This window comes from Notolabrus celidotus, chromosome 4, assembly GCF_009762535.1.
Source record: "Notolabrus celidotus isolate fNotCel1 chromosome 4, fNotCel1.pri, whole genome shotgun sequence".
Taxonomy (NCBI): Eukaryota; Metazoa; Chordata; class Actinopteri; order Labriformes; family Labridae; genus Notolabrus; species Notolabrus celidotus.
Genome location: NC_048275.1, coordinates 8,066,015 through 8,079,759, shown reverse-complemented (window position 1 = coordinate 8,079,759; position 13,745 = coordinate 8,066,015). Strand labels below are relative to the sequence as shown.

At 39.6% G+C, this 13,745-nt stretch overlaps 1 protein-coding gene across 1 annotated transcript in view; it reads right to left on the bottom strand.

Moving 5' to 3' along the window:
* Positions 1–13,745, bottom strand: part of lmbrd1 (LMBR1 domain containing 1) — a 104,668-nt gene that overhangs the window by 85,895 nt on the left and 5,028 nt on the right. The window lies entirely within an intron of this gene.

Genomic DNA, 13,745 nt, shown 5'->3' with positions numbered 1-13,745 from the left:
ACTAAACCAATGTATGTGCTATATCATTAATCTCATGCTGTGGATTATTATTTTCAGCATCAAATTATCAGTCGGTGAAAAGCACAGACAATCCAATATGTACATTATAACACAGGAAAGTCAACACTTTCACAGAAAAGTCCTGCTGCAACATTTCAAACACAAACATTCAGACAGCCTAACACTATGCAGAAGCCATTAAATTGAAAACAAAATGTAGCTTTAACGAGCGGGCAGACTTTGAAAACTTGTGTTTTTATACATCAAAAAGTGTTTCAGCTCTAAAGAAGACCATTTTTTATGATCAAATATTTAAGGCATATGTTTCACAAGAAACTATATAAATACCATATCAGGCAATCTCTACTGACTCCCTTTTCTTTCAGTATATGCTTGTGTCCCTGCATCTCCCTTTATGTCACCTCCTAAGTCCAAAACAGTCCCAGCAGGAGTCTGTTCATCATGATTCTGGATCTGCTCGAGGTTCCTGCTTGTTGAAGGGACGTCTTATTCTTCGGTGTTACTTGCTAAATGTTGTCAAGTGTTTAGCTCACAGTGGATTAATATTCAGTCTCTGTAAATATCATAACTAAGAGTTCAATCCAGACCAGCTCTTTGAGATGACATCTGTTAGGAATTGGTGCTATGCAAATAAAAATTGACTGATTCATTGATTAGCAGCATGTTTGCATCAGCTTAGATTTTCCTCCAGCTGTCAGACTGAGCCATGTTGAGTTTGATGCACCTCTCTCCCTCAGACGTTTGAAACTGTCATCCAAAGTCAGACTGCAAAATAACAATATGACAGCAAGCAATGAACATTACTCCAGATTTTAAACATATTTACTATATAAACCATGGACTTTATAAAACATCGATGTAGATGTCGTGACCTAATCATTTCTGCAAAGGTGTGATGAATCTTAAAGATGGCAGTTTTGAAAAAGACGTGTAGTAGAAGCCATAACCTTGCCGTCTGCCAACAGCCACAACACGTCCACCTTTCAGTCAAAGCCAGCTCTAATTCTGCCTAATTATCCAAAACTCTCAGCGTTAATATAATCAAACCAATGAGTTATAAAATTACCTTCATCTTGTCACAAGAAAGAATGAAGGTCTAGATAGAAAATGATTTTTGTACCAGGCTGATAACATTTCATTCTGCTGTCAAATTCAGCTCCTGCATGGCTTTCAGTTTCCAACACCAGAGTTAGATGCATGCTATGACCCTACCTAACGTATATGTAAGATGCTAATGCATCTCACCTAGTTACAGAGAAAAAAACCTGCAGTCATATTCTACTGCTTCATTTCATTTCAAACAACCATAGCAGGGTTTTGGGGGTTTAAAAAAAACCCTTAAGTAGGACAAATGGACTCCACGGGGCTCTTTGTCCATTGTTGCAGGAAGTGGGGAACATCGATTTCAAAGAGTGGTCTTGAAAATCATAAATAGTGAGCTGATATGGAAGAACTTCTTCAGACGAAGAATATCTTTATGTACCAAATTATCAAATGGTTCCTGATCCAGAAGACCGGTGTGTGCTAAACGTAGCTTCATTGAGCACAACGTTCCTCGAAGGGAAATTCACATAATATATTTTTCTGAGTTTGTTTCACATGATGCACCGTGACATTTAGCAGAAGATACATAGCAGATATTAATAACTGCATCAAAAGACGTATCTGGGGATTCATGTTCTGCACAGTAAATCAATGATATGTGTGTAGAATCACTGCTAACATCCATGCTGAACAAACATATTTGCCAGGTGAACAAAAAGGATGCTAATACCTGCAATTTAAACATCTTAACATGCACACACGGTAACACGTCAATGTGTGCACATTTCTTCCAGAGCAGGCTGTCGTTCCTTTTGATATAATGAGCAGAGTTTAATGTGAAACTGAGAGCATTTAAGGAGAGAGAAGTGTCTGCATTCTGGCTTTCATTCCATTCTCTAAATCCTCTTATTGGATCCATGTGCAGTAATGGGGACGTTCATCATCAAGTGATGACATTTATGCATTATTTCTGAACAAGACCGTTGGACAAGCTAGACATAGAGGGGTTATTTTTAGCCGTCTGGCGAGCTAACTGTCAATGAAACAACAATCAACATATGATATGATGGATTTTCTGAGACAGCGAGACAGTTGTGTTATATTTGGCCATGACTGACGTTCTTTTGTGCTGCTTTTGTATGTAGGCATCTTTACAGCTCTAGTTTGATTAACCAAAAAAGATGGTGTTTTAATAAGTGATGTAAAAGTAAGAGTACAAGAGTATTAAGAGAGAGTATGTTAAAAGTGACAATGTGCTTCTGTTTTCAGTGTAAATTTCAAACATTTCCAGTTTTTCAAAGGAATCTGGAGGGAAGTCTATCTACTGTATTCAACAAGTAACTCATGAGACATCATGAACGTTTCTTAATCTACAGCATGCTCATTGTAACCAGTTGAAAGTCTGGACTTGGCTGATGGACTCTGCATGAAACCATTCTGATTAACTGAAGACTGATGGCCAGTGTTGTGGTACTCGAATCCAGGACTCGGGATGGGGATCCAACTCGAGTCTTGATTTTCAGACTTCGGGATTTGACTTGGGCTCGAGCACTGACTGGAAGACGGAGAGGAGGACTTAGTTGTTATGAAATGCTCTCTACACATTCAAAAGGTCCCACACAGCCACAGAGGGTCATAGGGTGAATAATTTAGAGTGAAACAGTTGTCCTCCCCTCAGGTAACGGGGACTCAACTTGGACTCACCTCACATTCAAGAGACTGAGGCTGTTTTCGAAACTGCCTACTATACTAGCAGTCCGTACTGATTTGGCAGAAATTCAGGATGTAGTATGTGAAACAGAGCTAAATCTGCAGTGTGCCAAAACTACCCAGATGTCGTACTGATTTTTTTTTTTTAACGTGGAGAACTCAGTTTTACGGTACTGTCAGGGTTCCCACTCTTTTCCAGAGATCATTTTCGAGGACATTTCAAGGACATTTTCAGTGATGATCAAGCTGGTATGACAGTCTAAATTTAGTTCCTAATTTAGTTGCTAAATAGTCTAATGTGTTCCTCTCAGTGGAAGTCTACCTTGAAAGTATATGGCTATCCATGAAATCATCTCTTACATGCTTCAAAATGATAGAAAAATGATTATAGAATAATGCAAACACAGATGTACAGCACTTTATTAGTTCAACCAAGTAACAATGATGGCCAACTTTCATCTCAGCTTTCTCTTTTCTCAAAAAATATAAAATTAGTAACAAGTAACAAACAAAAGAGCGAGCAAAGGAATCTGGAAGCTGCCTTATTGAAATAAATAAATAAATAAATAATGATAATAAGAGGATCAGTGCATACATTTACCTAAATAGAACTGAATGACAGAAATGGCCACAGATGTTATAATAATAATAATAATAAACTTTATTTATATAGCACTTTAGAAAGTTTTAAGAAGTGATTTAAAATTAAGAACAGAAGTAGCACGCCTTATTTCAGATGGTAGATCGTTCCATAGTTTGGGAGCCCGGACTGAAAAAGCCCGAAACCCCTTGAATTTTAAACGGGCACTAGGTATAACCAATAAGCCCATGTCGGCTGATCTGAGAGGGCGGGGAGGCTTGTACCGAGTGAGAAGGTCTGTGATTTACTGGGGAGCCTGATTGTGAAGAGCTTTGTAAGTGAGTAGTAGTATTTTGAAATCGATTCGGAATTTAATAGGAAGCCAGTGTAAGGAAGCCAGAATTGGAGTTATGTGATCGGATTTTCGTGAACCAGTGATTAATCGGGCAGCTGCATTTTGAGTTAATTGAAGGCGATGAACAGAAGTATGAGATAAACCGGAATAAAGGGCATTGCAAAAATCTAGTCTTGACAGGATAAAGGCATGAACTACCTTGTGTAAGTCGTGAAATGATAAGAAAGATTTGATTTTGGAAATGATTTTCAGGAGGAAAAAACAAATCTGCACAACCTTTTTAACCTGGGCATCAAAACAGAGCTCGGAGTCAAATAACACACCTAGGTTTCTTGCAGTGGGTGTGATATTAAGTGAGAGGGATCCAAGATGGCTGCGTATGTCATTGGTAGGGTTTGATGTGGAGAAAAGGATAACCTCAGTTTTGTCTTCATTGAGTTTTAGAAAATTTTGAGATGTCCAGCTATTGATATCAGAGAGGCAGGTGGTGAGTTGATTTAAGTTTGTTGTTGTTAGGGGAACGTAAGGGGACATATATCTGGGAGTCATCGGCATAGCAATGATATTGTACATTATGGTTTCTGATGATTTGGCCAAATGTTGAATGGGGATGTGTTTTTTTAACCTTGTTAGGTCACACGCAATCATGTTGGAATAATTTTCCAAGACAATCTGTGATTTTCCAGGACATTTTACTTTTTCTCCCATTTTCCAGGTGTTTTCCAGGACTGGAAAACTAGTCAAATGTTTTCCAGGTTTTCCAGGACACGTGGGAACCCTGTACTGTTTAATCTATTAAATTCCATATAAACCACTTCTTAACATTTTAAAGCATTACTGCAGATCAGATCCAACAGAACAGTCATACTACATACTGAATTCAAACGCAGTATAAGTAGGCAGTACCTACTGCCTACTACATACATAGGTAACAGGCTGTTTCAAAAACAGCCTAAATCATCAATGCTATCACATGTACATCTATGCCCACAGGGGGAGCCAAAATCAAACATTTAGTAGCTTTCAGTAACCAAAAATCACTCTTGCTGTATATTTCAAAAAATGTTCATCATAGCAGATACATTGTCTCTTTTTTAAAGGCACTATGAGGAGTTTTTAACTGGCTGAGAAACAAACTGAAACTGATGCTTATGCCTCTTTATGACCCTCAAAAGCAAAAAAGACCATCCACAACAACACTGATACCTTCTCTGTTGTCATTTTTAATGCCTGAAACTGTTCTGAGGGGGTAGGTGTCAGAACAGATGATTGACATCTCGCTCTAGAAACACCCCTTTTTGGTTGTTTTCATGGAAAATAATCACACTGTGTGATAAATCTAAATGTTATTAGACAACAGGATGAGGTTGTTGTCTGAAGACACTAATTTTGCATTTACAGGACAAGAGATAAGAGGTATCACTTTGTCCACAAGGGGGCGCCAGAATCGATACAAACCAGAAGTTCCTCACAACAGCTTTAAGCTAAGATTTTTTTTGATATACACTACCAGTTTTGTAAACACCTTCTCATTCAACGGGTTTTATTTATTTTAATTATTTGAAACACTGTAGATGAATACTGAAGGCATCACAACTATGAAAGAACATATGGAATTATTTAATTAACAAAAAAGTGTTAAAAAAAACAGGATATGTTTTATATTTTAGATTCTGTAAAGTAGCCCCCTTTTGTCCTTCATGACAGCTTTGCACACTCTTGGTATTCTCTCAGTCTGCTTCATGAAGTGGTCTCCTGGAATGGTTGAAAGAACAGGTGAGTCTTGTGAAGAGTTCATTTGTAGAATGACTTGCCTTCTTAATGTGTTTGAGACCATCAGTTGTGTTGTTCAGAGGTAGGATTAGTACACAATGGATAGCCCTATTTGACTACTGTTGTAATTTAGATTATGGCATAACTATATTCTTTCATAGTTTGGATGTCTTCAGTTTTAATCTACAATGTTGAAAAGAATTCAAATAAATAAAAAACACTGAATGAGACTGATAGTGTTAGTTTTAAATGTTCCAAATAAATGCTTCTATTTTTTAAAAGTTTATCTGTTGCATCTTCAACTTGTACCTTTGAGAGATACGGCTGACTAAAAAGGTTTTCCATTCTTTAAAAATCTGAGTCTCTCTTTTGAATATTCAGACTTTGACAAAGGTAGAAGTGATGAGGTTTGGGTTCTGCTTCTGCACACAGTGGAAATAAAAGTACCTTTTGTTCCTTATGATTTGTCCTTACAGCTGGACAATGTTTGTATCCCTGAATGCCTCTCGGTAGCACACAGAGCTGCCCTCCAAAATAAAACTGCAATTTGTCAAGGTTTTTACTGAAAGCTCTTAAAAGAAGCACTAGGCTACCGCTTTCCAATAAAACTCAGTGAGCACATGTAGCTGGACAAGAATCACAGACACAAAGAAAGTAGTTGCAGTGTATTTACAAGAAGGTTGCATCCGCTCAAGCTTCTTCTCTACAAATGGCGTTAAAAATGGCACAGAGAAAGCCAATGATTTATTCAAAGGGCCCAGGGGTATTTTGCCGTGTTGCTTAAGGGTCTTATGCACCACTGCTTTGAAGTACTGAACAGTCCGAGGAAATGTATAAATGGACAGAGGCTGGAGATTGAATGGCTGGGCTTTCAAACTGTGAGTTCATCAAAGATCACAAAAAGCTATTTGAGCAGTAAAAGGAAGTGGGTGTTTAGTTACATCCTGCACCTGTTCTGTCAAGTTGATGAACATTTTATATTCTATTAAATTGTGCAGGATTTGTGAACACTGCAAGCTTTTTACTTTAAAGACAAGCTAATGTGTTTTTCGACCGCAGGAACTTAACTCCTTGCGTTTCGACCAGGGTCTACATTTAGTTCAGGGGTAGTTAATCCCCCTCCTGAAAACCCCCTGCTTGGGGGGAAGTACTTTTCAAAGGTCCCAGGACTTTCGAGGGACAGGGATTTGTTCTATCTTTTTTGTGTACTTTTCAATAGAAGAAGCTGTGGTTCCCTTGATTTTACAGCTTTGTAACAGTAGTCTTTGTCTCTGAGCCCACTGTGAATGCGTCTCTCCTGGTGTTATGGTTTTAAAAGTGACCCTGTAAAGTGGAGACCTTCAGCTGAACATAACAGTGTTTGTGAAGTTTACACAGCTGTTGAAACACAGAGGGAGTTCCTGGGAATGCAAACTAGCTTAGTTTTTAATTAAGATTTCAAAATATCCTGATCAGATATTTAATGATCGTCTAAAGACGTTTATGAGGGATGCATCCGGCTGACAGTCTCCAGTTAACAGGGTCGCTGTTTAAACCAAAACACCGGCCGATCTCTGCCATGGCTTTTTGAGTTAAAAGCGATTTTAAATGGACGCTGGTGGCCTAGCGGTCTAAGTGCCCCACATACAGAGGCTATAGCCCTCGTCCCAGAGGTTGCCGGTTCGATTCCCAGCCTTGACCATGTACCGCATGTCTTCCCCCACTGTCTACTCCCCATGTTTCCTATCTCTCTTCAGCTGTCCTGTCATAAAGGAAAAACGACCAAAAAACATAACTTTAAGAAAGGATTTTAAAGCCGTTTTGAAATGTCTTTGCTACCCGCGCTTATCTCCTCTCACGTGTTGATTCAGTGAATCCATCTGTGATGAAATATGTGACAGTGAAACAGTGTGAGCTCAGTCTCTTCCATGCTAACAGGCTAACTGTTGTGTTGCTCATAATGATACCTGCCTGTCCATCTGCTTCTATGGTGTCATCTGCGATGAATGGTATTCGTCTGTTTTACTGCCCTCTACTGGTCTAGTGGTGAAGTGCATTTACTTTTTTTTCCTCCATACATCACTGGCCTGATTTGTACAATCTACCCAGGACTTCAGACAACAATGGGGGGCAATGAACCTTTTAGTTCAGGGTAAAGTATTTCTGGGGGCTAAAAGACCCTGGAACTCTTCGTTGAAATGTATCTTTACATTTACCTCTGACAGGTAATTTTTTACTTTGTATTGCATGCTGATCCCTTCAGCATGCAAATAAAAGCCTTCACTTTGAAACACATGTCTGAGTATCACATAACTGGAATGCATTTACTTGACCTACTTATGATATTGCTTATGTTTACAGCAGCTATCATAGAAAACATAGAAAAGAGTCTGACTAACTATAAACTTCACAGCACGGTGAGTGCTTCAGAAACAGAAAGACATAAATGTGGATTCAATCAAACTAACAAATCAATTAAATTGCAACAGACCTATTAACAGTGGCAGTGTACTTTATTATAATTACAGCACTATGATGACAGTGCTTGTAATTCTACACAAGGTAATTATACAGAAGGAAAGTGGATTCAAAACAGCTGCAGAAATATTGACAATGTTAAATATATGTTTAATTAAACACATGTGCGAGGGAGAAATCAGCATATTTCTAAAGCAGCAACTGATGAGACATGACAGCTTCTCAAGGCAATCAAATCATTTCAAACATCAAGTAAATAACAGAGAGGGCTCTTAAAAATCACTGGACATACACATGCTTATTAACTGTGATCACCACTGAATACAAATCAATCCAACATCTGGAAAAAAAGAATGTAAGACATCAGAAATACAGGGAATCTGTACATCAACCCTGTCATTATTCCATTTGTGAGGAGACAAGTGGATGGGGCTGTCAGAAATGGCGTCAAAGTAAATGCAACTTTGAGGTTTTATCTGTAAGCAAAGTGTGAATGCAACACACATGGAGCTTGGTCTCCACCTACTGGCAAATAAAAACCCAATGGCCCTGAGAAGACAGAAGAAATGGTCTCTAGTTCTTTATAAATAACAACAGCAACAGCACAATAAAATAATATACAGCCCAAAATTAGATTTAAGGTTTAAATATGGTTTAAAATTAGCCCACAGAGTCCACAGTCATTCTAAATTGTCATCTCCACAAGCATCCATTCACAGCAGAGACATAAAGTCACACAGATATCCATCATGAATCCCATTTGACTTTCAAAAAACAATATATTGTGCAGCTCTGTCTGCAAAATATTTCTCTTTAAAGTGTTTTATTCTCAACAGCCTGGGCAGCAGGTCAGTGACAAATCTGTAAAAACTCACAATGCATCACTAAAATCAAACCTACTGTCCAAAAGATGAAGTACAGCTACTTCAAATCTCACCATAACAACCTGAGGAATTTACCCTATGTCTAACGATGGGTGGTTCAATGCTTGCGCCTTTTAAAATTGGAATGCATTTGTGGTTCACAATCTCCTCTCTTTCCCCCCCCCAAAAAACAAGTCCAGCACCTGAAGGACTGAGCGTGATATCACCCACAGCTGCAGGGCTGTGATTTTTGTATTTCAGGCAGCACATTAGGCACTCAAACCTCCTTATCAACAGCTAAAGGTTGCAAGACCACAACAAATTTGCAAGCAGATCATTCTGCAGCACACGCTCCCAGAGCTGTGATCACATGCATACATGCTTGAGGCAAATAGCAAAATCACTCAAGCTTCTCTATAAACTCTCCCATAACTCCTCCAGTGTCGATTCTTGATATGTACATGATCTCTCAGCAGGATAGGAGGATGAAGACAAGAAATGCTGAATGCTGTTTTTGTGTTATGATGCCTTGTGAATACACGATAACAAATCACAGCATTTACATGGAATAAGACTGAAAGGGCACAGCATGACTTGCAGGAATTGCAGAGCTGCATGACACAGCAACTTTCACTCAAACCGGTGAGACATTTTTCAAACATAAGATTCACTGTAGCATGTTCTTACCAGGCGGTCAGTTTCTGTATCCTCTTTTTTGTTTTAACTTTGCTGTGTGACTGACGTGTGGCATTGATGTCCCCCTATCAACATGTCTTCTGGGCAGTTTGGCCAATTAACTGACAGAGCACAGCCAGCATTCAAGACTCAGCTTACAGAATTATTATTTTTTTTATCTCTTTCCGGAGGTTCATACGCCATGAAAAGGGAAATCAGTGCTGTGCATGAAATCCTATTTGTTGGTCCTGAGGTAAATAAACTTTGTCTCTTTGAATGTTGGATACACTTGCAGAGTTCTTGGTCTATGAAAGGCAATTTTCTGATGTCACCTCACCAGTGGAAGAGATTTCTTTGATTGGGCTGTCTGGGAAAGGAGACAGCTTGTCTTCCTTGCATTTGGCATTTCTGAACAGACGGTACATAACAGTGTTGCTGACAGGCACTTTAAGCCAGCATCTGTTAGAAAACGTGTGATCTAGTGTCTCTGGTATGACTGGATTTGCTATCGTCAAAGACAACAAACTCGTGTTATCGCCTAATATGACAATCAACAAGATATTTCAGTGGCACTAATAGCTTTGAGTTGGCAATTTATCAGACAAGCAGCCTGGATACTGTCTTCATGAATTGCAACCATGCACAAAAACTAGAATTACAGAGTGATCCATGGGGACTGGACCTGCCCTCCTCAGAACAACAGAATGAAACAACGCTATGCCAAAGTCAAATCCAAACAGAATGGTGAGAGAAATGTTAACGTTTTACTAAAAGCTCATTGTGACAATAGGGTCAAAACAATACATGTCAAAACTAGCTAGACAAGAATACTGAAGTAGTTCCTCTCATTTGCATGTTTGTTTGTTGTTTTGTTTTTGGACTGAAATAGGGAGAGAGCAAAAGCCTTGAAATAATTGATCAGATATAAACAAACCTTTGGTTTTGCAGCACAGGCAATCCTGGCAATAAAGAGAATAAAAGTGTAATAAATTAACAAAGCCTCACTTCCATGGCTTTTTTAATTAACAAGCTGGTTTGTTGATTCGCCCCACTTCTAACCTCAACATGACCTCACAGCAGCCGTCACACTGAAAGCCAGTAGGTGGCAGAAGTCTTAAAATTGAAGCAGCTCTTCCCTTACTTGCCTGAAGGTGGCGACATAAATAAGTTAACTTCTGTTCATGTAAACTGCTGCTTATTATTGCTTTTACTTGCTATTGTAGGAGAAGCTAAAGCCAAACTAATTTTGTTAACAATGGCTCAATTCCATTCAAGTGTCCCAATAAGCCATGACAGTAAGCCAGCATACAAATTACCTAGACCCAGAAAGTTGCTAACCTTAAAGGGATATTTCAGTGTTTTTGAAGGGGGGTTGTACAAGTTTTATGCAGTCTCTCTTGACAGGGGCTGAGCTGAGCCAAATCGATTATGGCTAGTATAATTACTAGTGACATAATACTCATACAACCCCTTTTCCATCCATCCATCCATCCATCCATCCATCCATCCATCCATCCATCCATCCATCCATTATCTTGACCGCTTATCCCGTTCAGGGTCACGGGGGGCTGGAGCCAATCCCAGCAAACTTCGGGCGGAAGGCAGGGTATAGGTCGCCAACCATTCACACACACACACACACACCTACGGGCAATTTAGAGTGACCAATCAACCTGGTGAGCATGTTTTTGGACTGTGGGAGGAAGCCAGAGAACCCACGCATGCACGTGGAGAACATGCAAACTCCACACAGAAAGGCACCTGCCCAGCCGGTGACTAGAACCAGGAACAGTCTCGCTGTGAGGCAACAACAGTGCACCACCCTGCAGCCCACCCCTCTTCCAAAAAACTGAAATATCTCTTTAATGTGATCCTGTCATTTCCAATGCTACCAATTCAGCTAGCAACAAGCTAATATGCCGTCAAAAGATCCACTTACACGTCGATGTTTGGATGAAAGTTGGGATGGTGAAAATTGGTCTGCATGCATGCAAATCTCTTCATACTGCACACTCAGGTGTTTTCAATCATACTCACTAATTAGACTTCAGGTCAGGTTGAAGCTAGACTGAGATATGCTGGAGTTACACACGGCCATCTTATTTCAGAAACCTATAAAAATGATAAAGCCGCTTTGCAAAACTAATAGAAGCTCAGACGAAATTTCAATCAAGCCAGTCTGTGCTTGGCAGGGTGTGTAAAAAAGGAAAACCTGCAGAGGAAACTTAGCCACAACATCAGCACCTGACTCCTCTCTGAACCAGTCGGCTACAAAAACAAACCTACAATGAACTCGCAAGAAGAGTATTTCCCTTGGTACTGTTACTACACCCACTTTGATCATCAGGTCTTAGAACCACTTAGAAGACTCTAAGTGTTGTCCAAATCTCAACATGTAACACAACTTTATTAATATATAATGAGATCATACAACTGGTCTCTGTAGGAGAACAAGCCATTACTGGAACATAAGAGGGGCCAGGAAATACAATTTAATGGAATAAAATATGTTAGAACTATTAACAAATTTGCATTATTAAAAATATATAATGCACGCCGTTAGTCTAACAGTGTAAATATGATCCTCGTTGCCCATCAGTGAGACACAGTAACCAATGTATCAATAAAACATAAGGTTCCAATCTTCCATTCTTGTGATGGGATTATTGAATGTGCTCCGTCTACAGCACAAGTTGCTTCCAACAAAAACATTTCAGCAAATTAAAATGTAACAGGGAATTTAAGTTGACACTATCGTTGACTAATACAAGCTGCCTCACGTTTGAAATTCCATTTATTTTAATAATCATAGAGGGCAGTTTGACATGAAACACTTTGGATGTTGGGTATCTCTGACTGGTGCATCTGGTGGAAAATAAACAGCTCTGTCCATCCATTAATGTAACCTTGCAAAAAGGATATTTGTATGTATAATTTTCACAGTACTGCTAAGTACATTCCATTACAAGTGCATATTTTGCCTCTCGAGTGCTGTAAACATAGACTGTATAAATAATGGACGTAGTATTCATGATGTCACCCATCTGTTTTTGAGCGCTGTTTTGAAGCAAATTGTCAGTGGGAGCCATATTGAAAATTCTGAATTCAACCTAAATGCAGGTGAGCTACTGTGAGGTAAAGAGGTGGGGTTTGAGCCTCCTAGCCAACAGCTAAAGTGTTCCTGCCTGTCAGTCAAGTCAGTCATGTCCTTATTTGGGCAAAACTCTTAATCCTAATATCTTCTGAACAAGGGAGAAGTTCCATTGGCTGGTGGTGAGGCTTTCAGCAGTGTGACAGCCCCCTGGTGGCTAGCTGCAGTATAGGTCAAAAAATCTGTCTCAGTCAAACTTTAAAAAATAAATACACGTCGTACGAATGTTTCTCACATCCGTATGCTGTGGTGATATGTAGTTAGTATTTGACTGTTTTGTGTCCAAGGCCTCTTTTTCCTGAAAAGTTTCTTTTTCGTTAGTTATTAGAGTTTAAAAAACTGGGTTGTACTTCCGGGTTTCCTTTGATTCACAGCCACCGTAGAGGGAAACTTCAAAGGACACACAGCGTCTTGTGACGTTACGCTGTAGGGCGGAGCTTATTACAGTGGCTTCACAGGCTCTGGCTGCACAATGGCGGCGCCCAGGAGAGGAATTTTTTGGCTTCAGAACCGTACAACGGGAAGAGGCGGAGCAACGCTGTCCATTTTATTTACAGTCTATGCTTCTGAACCATCGCTTTATAAAAAAAATCCCCTCCCCGGACAGTGTGTGGCGACAGAGAAATTAGCTCTTCAGACAGAAGAGTGTAAACGTGTTTGTGGTTCGTGGTGCTTCTGCAGCCAGCCTCAAGTGGACCCTCAATGAACTGCAGTTTATAACACTTCTGCATGGGCTTCATAGTTTGAGACCGGAGGTTGCCACTTGGTTGTGAATTAAGTCATTTGTTTCCATAAATAAAATTAGCCTTTTATATGATGTTACATGGGAGGTTACATGGGATTTTAATACATCATAACGATGTAAACAAAACCGCTCAAGAGCAGGTGAGATGTGCGAGCCAAGGAGCTCAGATTTTGCCTGAGAAAATGTTGAGAATGTTTTGTTGTGAAACAATGAGCCAGCGTAAATCCCAAAGATCGACTACAAACCCACGAGGACTGCTGTGTGGGTGAGTAAAGCTCCAGGTGTTAGGAAAACGAACTGGGCCCTACCGTCAATTAAAAGAGGAGATAAAGTTGAAATCATACGAGTGTGATGAAGCACACTTATCATCG